The sequence below is a fragment of the Siniperca chuatsi genome, linkage group LG11 (genome assembly GCF_020085105.1).
Source record: "Siniperca chuatsi isolate FFG_IHB_CAS linkage group LG11, ASM2008510v1, whole genome shotgun sequence".
NCBI lineage: Eukaryota > Metazoa > Chordata > Actinopteri > Centrarchiformes > Sinipercidae > Siniperca > Siniperca chuatsi.
The window spans coordinates 7,372,628-7,381,641 of NC_058052.1; positions in this window are offsets into that span (position 1 = coordinate 7,372,628).

Genomic DNA, 9,014 nt, shown 5'->3' on the forward strand with positions numbered 1-9,014 from the left:
TGGCTCAGCTGTAGTGTTTTTGGAGCTTGGCACACATATAGAGACCGTGGGGGTGCCGTTTAGATATGGGGATATAGGGGTGCACATTTTCAGACAGTCCCTCCTGGAAGGCATTCATAGTTCATAGCCAGCTCGGTTGGCCACTCGAACAGCTATAAACATATTTGCCTTCGGACTTGGTTGGGACCTGGTGACTGTAAAGACCACGGCGTGCTATTTACATCTTTCAGTGAGCCCTCATGCCCTGTGGACGGGGGGACTGTCAACCTGGAAGACACCACTCCCATCAGGATACAAACATCTCATCATATGATCCACCAGATGCAAATTCAAAAAATGCACATAGGGCCTATGTATATATGTATAAAAATAACTGGACATATTGTTTTATTTTATTTATTTTATATGTCCACCCATATAAATGTAATTATCTGTAATGTTCTATGTGCACAGCATTAAAGGACTACAAACTCATTAAGTACATTACTTTGTACTTTGTAAATGATAAGGGTGACCCCTTTGCAGAAGTTTTTCCTTTAATTTGTCACCAGTCTGGACTTAGTGTACAGGTTTTGCATAGGAATGTGTGTGCTATTATATAAGTGTGTGGCACAGTACATTATAAGGCAGAGGTTAGGTGGTATTTTTTGCCCGTACAGATATCTCCACATGTTATGCTTGTCTCAGAAATTATTGATTCTTTTCTGCACCCAACGAAGAGGAAACTCCACCTCGGTTTAAAGCAGTATGTCTCCAAGTTTAACCCATACTCATTAACATAAGCATACTACCAAACTTTAGTCATTCTTTCTCCCCCTATTAGCATCTGCTTGAGTTTAAAACCAGTCTAAAAACAGACTCATCGCCTCACAGATGGGACATTATGTTTGAAAAAGACAAAGCTCTTTTACAAAGAAACGGTCAGATATGCCTGGCAGCGACATGTGAATCCAAACTCCCCATTCATAATGGAAGTGTATGTGTGTGTGTCTTAACATCCCCATTGACAACACTGACTATTTCCTACAGGAGACTGTCTCAGAATCTGCTGTTGTAGCCGTACACTTAAAATGAGAGCCAAAGAGAGGGCAAGCAAAGGGCACATTTATATTTCAACAGCCCAGTCCACATTTAGAGAGAGGGAGAAAGACAGAGATCATATTTGATTGCTTAAAAATGCATGGTGTTTGTACGACAAAAGATGGCAGCTGCATGTAGATCTTAATGATCCGAAATGGGGGCATTGAACAAGTCGCAGCCTGGTCAGCACCAGTGAAGCTGACATGGGAATCTAAATCTGCAAAAAAAAGTCAGTTTTAGCTTTAATTGAGCACAAAAGAGCCCCTTCAAGTGATGGGCTAACAGTTTGGGGAGTGGAAACTAAAATTCTGTCCTTCTTAATAAAACATAGTGCTGTGCTAGATAAAAAATCTAGGACCTCAAGGGTTTCTGACCCTACTTTGAGGAGTACTGTGGTGTAAGAGATGGCACAGTTGCGGGCTGTACTTTGCAGCGTGCAGATGTATTTGATAATTTATCAGGCGCCTGGTCTCCGAGCAGCAGTGATACCCTCCAGCCCACAGACAGCAAGACACCTTGAGTCACGTGGGTCTCAAGTGCCAAAAGAAGTCTTCATGCTGACTCAATGATGTCTTCATAGATAAAGGCAATATTACAAAATCATATCCTTAATGCTATTAACTTTTCAGGGGAGAATCTAACATTAAATCTGCAGTGCAAGCTATTATTCAGTGAGAAGGGATTGTATAACTTTCAATTTAATTTCACTGGTATTTAATCCTGCTTGTTCTTTTTTTTAGTTTTTTTACACCGGATCATTTGCAGACGGATTATTTGTGACACTGACCCTTACATGTATTTAATCACTTGCCAGTAGCTCTGATACAACTGTCTTTTTCTGCTGTAATTTGAGTGTTCTGTGTTTGTCATTGCTGAACGTTGCCTAATCTGCTTCCACGACACAGCGTGCGACCAGAGAGCTTCGTTGGTGGTGTTCAGACTTGTCCCGCCCTGGCCTTTCTTCCTTACTTTCACTGAGCAGAGTGTAGACTAGTTTCATAATTCCCCAGCGAGTTGCATCAGCTTGTATTGATATTGTTCTATCAAGACCCACCAATTTGATATCTTGATAGCTCAGGAAACCTATTCTGTTTGAGGATGATCCTTCCCAAGGTGCACTGGGGCTTTGGAATATGTGTACCGTGATTGAGATGTAGTTTTGGATCAATGTTGCACTTTTTCGACAGAGCATTTCATTGTCCCTTAACTGTCAATACGACAATGTTTTCTGGTGGAAGTGACTAAAGGACGACCAACTTCGAAGAAATGATCAACAGAGATTCGGCTGCTGTGTGTGAACCACAGAGTGCTGAACAACAGTGGCTTTTCTAAAAGACTGTAATAGTGGGATGCATCTGTAACTGTTACTGCAGGGAATCAAGCACCCCCATTACTTCTTGATCTACAGTATTTACTAGTAAATCCCTACAGATGTGTGTTTAACATGTAATTCCGATTCAAACATGTAGCGATGCTTGAGTTTCATATTTAGCTCAAGCTAGGACAGAGATTATGATTTGTTCAGTAACACATCTTAACTTGCAGATGCATCTATTTCCCATATTTCATTTTCAGTACTTTGAAAAGTTAGAATATCTTTTACATTGCCTCAAACGTGTTCAGATATTTTAATGTGGGAGTAAAAACAATGAAATGTGTCTTTTGCTTTTGGCACAGTTTGTGTTGCCAAACTGCTTCAACTGTGGCATACACTTCATGTTTATTTAAACATTTGGAAATCAGGGGAGGCTCTTGGTTCAAACCGGGCCAGTCTGATATTTCGCATTACACTTCATGTCAATAAAAGTCGGGACGATTATTTTTCCACAATATTTCCACATTCAAACTGAGTATTATTTTTGATGCTCCAAGACTCCAACAACCTCAATGACAAGACCTGATAATTATAAAGTCATTATGTACAACAGCTTAAAGCCCTATTATGCAAGAATTGGTATTTTTTGCGACTTTTTAGCGCCCCTACAGTTTCGAAGTGCAATTCACTTTTACATCGCTGTCGTAAATATAAATTGCGCCTTTTCTCTTCTAAGCTTCCTCTGTCAACGTCCTCTTCGGTCTCTTCGCCTCTGCCATGATTTCCGTACTGAGAATACCGAGATAGCTTCTTCTTATAGCTAGCTGAAGACCCATATGTGGTGGTGTGTGACATAGTGCCGCAAACCATTACGCACTTCTCGAGGAAGATCGTACCCGCTTAACCCAAGTTACATAGTGCAAGAACAGGCGTTCAGGGCGCAGAGTGGGAATGACACAACGTACACACCGAACATGTGTGTGAGGCTGTGTGTTTATGTGACAGCATACACAATGAAGTGTCTTAGAACTCACCAGGAACTCGGCTCTTTCAGTCATAGTTCCCTAGTTTCTCTCCTTTTTTCTCTCTTGTCTTTGTTCATTTATGAGCTGGAGTCATTCAACCTCAGCTGCTCAGGTTTAAACATTTTCAAGTCGTGGGGATGCATCTTCACCTTATAACTGCATTAAGCATTTTGGTCACTTGGGGACAGGAGACATTTTAACACCTTATAAAGTTGATATGGTGAACGTGTTAGCAAAAAATTCAACAGATACAGACAACACTAGCATTCATTTGGAGTCGTGTTTCTGGCCACCCGATAAAGGTAAGCCTATCTAAATGCTACACAGTGTTCCCCAGCTATTTGCTAACTGTGTCTGTCTGTAGTGTACAGTGGGATTAGCATTTAATTTTTTTCCTGAAGAAAACAGCGGCCGGGCAGGAAAACCAAAATAATGAGCTGAAAGACGCAACACTCCATAGAGATAATAGGAACTTGGGAGTTGGGTGATAATTCTCTGGGGGTTCGTCACTATGAGCAACCCCTTTTACATTATACAGTCATTAATTCGTTGTTAATATAAAAAATGTTGAGTAGTGCAGCTTTAATCCATGCTGCCTAGAGTGAATTTGCATCTGTTAGAACCCATTGCCTTTTATGAATTCGCACCACCTCTAAAATTTGCTTCTATCTGAAACTTTAAAATATATTCTGCAGTCTAAAAACATTTGAAAAAGGACATGAACCTTTTCAAATGGCTCACAGCTGCATTGTGACTTTATGAGACACTCTGACTCCTGGCTTGGTTTTTACTATGATTTTCTGCGAGAAGAAAAGCCAACACTCCAGGTCATTCATTGTGATTGCTCACTGCTACTTGCTGAGTACGAAGAGAACAACTCTGCGAGTGGGAACCACCACCGGGTGTGAGGTGACTCAATCACCATGGTGACAGAAGAGGCCATCCCATCAATTCTTTGCATGGCAATGAAATACTTTATGTTCCTGGAGGACAGGATCAAGAGCTGTGACCTCCCACTCTACTGCTCATTGACCTAGTACTGGTGATTCAAAATGCAGAGGGCTCTGATTATCCCGTGAACAAAGCTAAATCACGAAGGTAGAGTCTAGTGTTGACCTGTGAGGTATGTTTGAGGCCTACGCTGTATCGTCACACTGGAGGAGCTGAAGGAGCGTCACAATAGATTAGAGAGCTGTGAATCTGACTTCACATTAAGTAGGTTTGAAGTGTTTAGTACATGTTAAAGGAATAGCTCGATATTTTGAGAAAGCCAGGGGATGGCTAGCTTAGCCTAGCATAAAGACTGGAAATAGTTGTAAAACCACTTGTCTAAACCACTTGTCTAAAACCAAACTTGTCAATTTTACACTTCGGAGATATGAGATGTTAATTAGTGAGCTTTAGAAGTGCTTATAGGTGGATTTTGTTACCTTTGGACGGAGCCAGGCTAGCTGTTCCCCCCTATTTACAGTCTTAGCCAAGCTAACCAGCTGCAGCCTGTAGCTTCATATTCACCGTACAAACATGAGTGATATCGATCTTCTCATATGACTCTCGGCAAGAAAGCAAACCGGTGTATTTGCTAAAATGTCTATAATTATATAGTATAAATTAAAGTATGAAACAAATGCAGATTTTCCTGATTTTTTGTTCAGTTTGGTGGTTTATCATTATATCACTTAAAACCCACTGCAGAACAGAAAAAGAAAAGAAATGCCTGGTTTTAAATGATTCTCTTTATGTGTGACAGAAAGCATTTCCAAGCTGTCATGTCCGCTCTGTGTCCAGCGCTGAGGCTGAATCTGAGGTTCAGCCGAGCTAATTTGGAGCAGGTGATGTAGGAAAGTTATAATTGTGCTTTTGTTCACACATTCGCAGCTGACAATGTACCACCTACCGCTGTGTGAAGCACGCACACATAATATGCTGCCTGTACTTGCCATGTGGTTTCCACCCAGAATTTGTGTTACACATTACATCTACTTCCATAATAATTCAGAGATGCTTTGTAAATATGCTCATTAGAGATTCAGAACATAAGCTTCTCTAACAGTGACATATTTAAAGAGGATAAGCAAATTTAAGCATAACTTCACATTTAAATATATTAATGCATTACCATATTGTTCAAGCAAGGTATTTGACATCTGAAATTGGAGGTTTTACTGTGTAGGAGTGTATCATTTCACTGTAATGTGAAATGTGGCCTGGCTGCTAGAGTTCATTATCCTGCTTTTGGCCTGGTGTCGGTTAGAGAGCAAACCTCTGAGCAGGTTTCAGACCCCACTCAGATGAGCGTGAACTTCCCTCACAATGGCTGGCTGCGCATTCAGATGACCACATGTCTAACTGGCTCTTTCTCACTTGCCTACGAAGCCTCTCCACAGAAGCACAGTGTGTGATAGGTGGGGGGTATTTTTAGACATGCAATACGGCTGACTGAGGTGCATGGCTTCTCTGTTGAACTTGTTTTTCCAGCAATTAAATGCCTACCCTGATTGAGAACGATTAAGCCTGCTACTTGACTGAAACAATGTTGCACAAGTCCCTGAACTTACCACCTTGACGAAAGCAATGTTGCCCAACAGCATTTTGCTTCTCTTCTTAAAAACCTACATCCTTAAGAATATTTCTGTATTTAAATTTCTGGGCTTCCGAAAAAGAAAGCATAGATGGCAGTTACAGGGTGACAACATCTCCCCCATCCAGCCTGAGAAAAAAAAAAAAGACTTCATCAACAATACAGAGGCTGACAGGAGTGTGATGTAGGCCCACGGTGAGCAAATCCGACAGGGCTACACCAAACATCTCCTTGCTGTCTTATTAGCATCCTGAAAAGTAGGTCAATCAAAGGAGGAGGGGAGAAGTGTGTTTAAAAAAATAATACAGAACTTAAATTAAAAAAAAAAATTGTGAAATGGTATTGTAGTAATACATTGACCTTGATGAAACAGATTTTAAAATGATACAAATAAAATATGTGCAGAGGCCTAATGTTGTGTAGTATTTAAGTGTAACAACTTTGATACAAAAACAAGTTGTACGGGCATTTCAAAGCCATCTTTAAATAAGTAATCATTGCTCATTAGCACCATATCTTCTCTGCTTTCACCCCACCACGGTTTCTTACAAGCTAATTGCCAATTAATTCATTTAAGAGCCATCCAGAAGATTTATTCCCTAAAATGATTTTTTCTACTTTTCCTTTGTTGTTGCCAAGCACTCAGTAGGGCAGGATACATCTGTCTTAAAGTCAACCAGGCCTTATTGCTGTGATCTGTTTAATTACATGATGACATTTAAATGGCTATCAGTGCAGTCAGAAAGGAAGTTACATTCCCTTCACAGATGACAGTGTAAAATAAGCAAATTAATAATAAATCAGTCAGTCCTGAAATATGTGATATGTTTACAAAATAAGACAAGCACCAGGCATCAGATGAATTTTAAAATAATTTTTAAAAGGGAAGATCATTGAAGAGAGCTGATACTGTACATTGTCACATTGTGATAATGACGACAGTATAGTTTTCTTTTGATTTGAAGCTGGTTTGAAGTTGGAGTCTGTCAGAGGCCCATGTAACCTTGCAGCATTAATAATGATGATGATAATGATGTCAGCTTCTGCAGATAAGAAATGGCACAGATGAAAAGAAGGTAGGCAGGCAGGCGGATACTGAGCCTATATACAAGTGAAAATGACTTGGTGAGTTAATGTAATGCATAGAGTGGGAATCAAAATTACATTAGTTGTACAAATATTCATAGAGTGTAGGTGTGTGTACATTGTTTACATAGTCTGTAACTACTTTATGTGGAGCATTTAAATATTTAATGGCATGTAAAGGCTTTTTTTCTGGATATGCTGTGTTTGCATATTTATATGCTTTTAAAGCTCGGCAAACAACTGTGTTGATGGCTCATAGTGGATTTAATAAAGTTGTGATTATGGGGAAGTATGGTATTTTTGCAAATGGACTCCTGCATTTATCACTCATTTCACTGGGCCTATAATTCACTCTCTGGCCCATAATTTAAAAACACAATGCACAGCACATAATGCAAATGCACATGTACAGAGCGGAGGTCTTTGATGGATTTGTGTTATAATATGCATGCAACACCGTAATTATTCTGGCTGCTGGAAGGCCAGGATTGCCAGGGAAATGCAAAGCCAGAGTGCCTTCGTACTGCTAGTGCAGCTGTAGAATGCCTGAGGTAAAAATTTTATTTTCTCTTGTCTTCTACAGTCAAATTGTTATCATGGTGGTGCTGGAAGCTGTCCAGGCTAACTTTGATCACTTCATAACCGTGGAGGAATCACCAAAAACATGATAGCTTTGTCCCGCATTCAGCTCTGCCCTCATCCCTGGAAATGAAAGTAGCAGAAAAGGAGGAAGGGTAGTACTTTTAGGGGAAAATGTTTCTTGTTTTTTTTTTTTTGCTTTTTCTCTGACAGATCTTTGAAGTTATTTGTAACCTCAGGCAAAGCAAAAGTACTGAGTGTGATAGCTTTTTATTCGCTGTAAGATTTGGTTTTTGTTTTCGTTTCTTTTCGACTTTTTTTTTATGCAGCGTGGCATATTTTAGACACACTGATGGCGGCTGAGCCTAAGGGAGTTGCAACTTGTCTGCGTATAGCATGCACTTGTTAGGGTCTCTAGGTTCTACCGGTGGAGATCAAAATAACACTGTATGAACAGAAAGACAATGAAAAAGAAAATTACACTCAGGTTGAAAAAGCTTGCAATCCATGGACCTCATGGTGGCGCTAGAGGAAAAGTCAAGAGGATCACCAAAGTCACTAGGATTCATTGTCTGACCATGAAAGTCAGAGGAGAATACTTGTTGTGATATTTCAGTCAGGTCCAAGATGGTGGACTGACCAACAAAGACCAGTATTGCCATCCCTAGAGCCACACCGCTAGCATTGCTAAAAATATGGTCACTTACATTTGGGTCATGCTGGTTTGAATATTTAACATTTTATAAACGTTGGTCTGTGCCATTGGTATCTTGCCATATTCTGTTGTACTACAAATACAACAGTTAAAGTGACACATTCTCACGATTGTGGTTTTCACAATCTGAACGATTAACATCTGTAAGGTGATAATGAAATGATTGACTTTGCATACAGATGCAGGTGTTATTACGCTGTTGTTACCCGTGTTACTTCTATTCCTGTGTGCACTGACGTGTTAGTGAGCTGCTGTAACAAAAGAGTTTCCCCTCGGGGATCAATAAAGTATTTCTGATTCTGATTCTGAAAGGGTTGAAGTGTTTTTATAATTCGCTTCCGATGAACTGCAGTATGTAAATCCAGTGAAAAAACCTGATGTGGAAACAAATTGGCAGCACATCAGATATCATTTAACAAACCTCTCAATGTGTCAGTTGTGAACTGTTGAGTGAGTTACTTTGGGCCAGAAGGGACGGACACCCCATGAGTCTATTGTTCAGATGGATGGGATGGAAGTATTAGGCTGAATGCACGTGTCATTGTAATTTAAGGGCCTTAAACAGTTTATTTTGTCACATTTTTTGTGTTTGCTTTTGAAAGGTTCACACTGCACCATTACAACTAAAACATC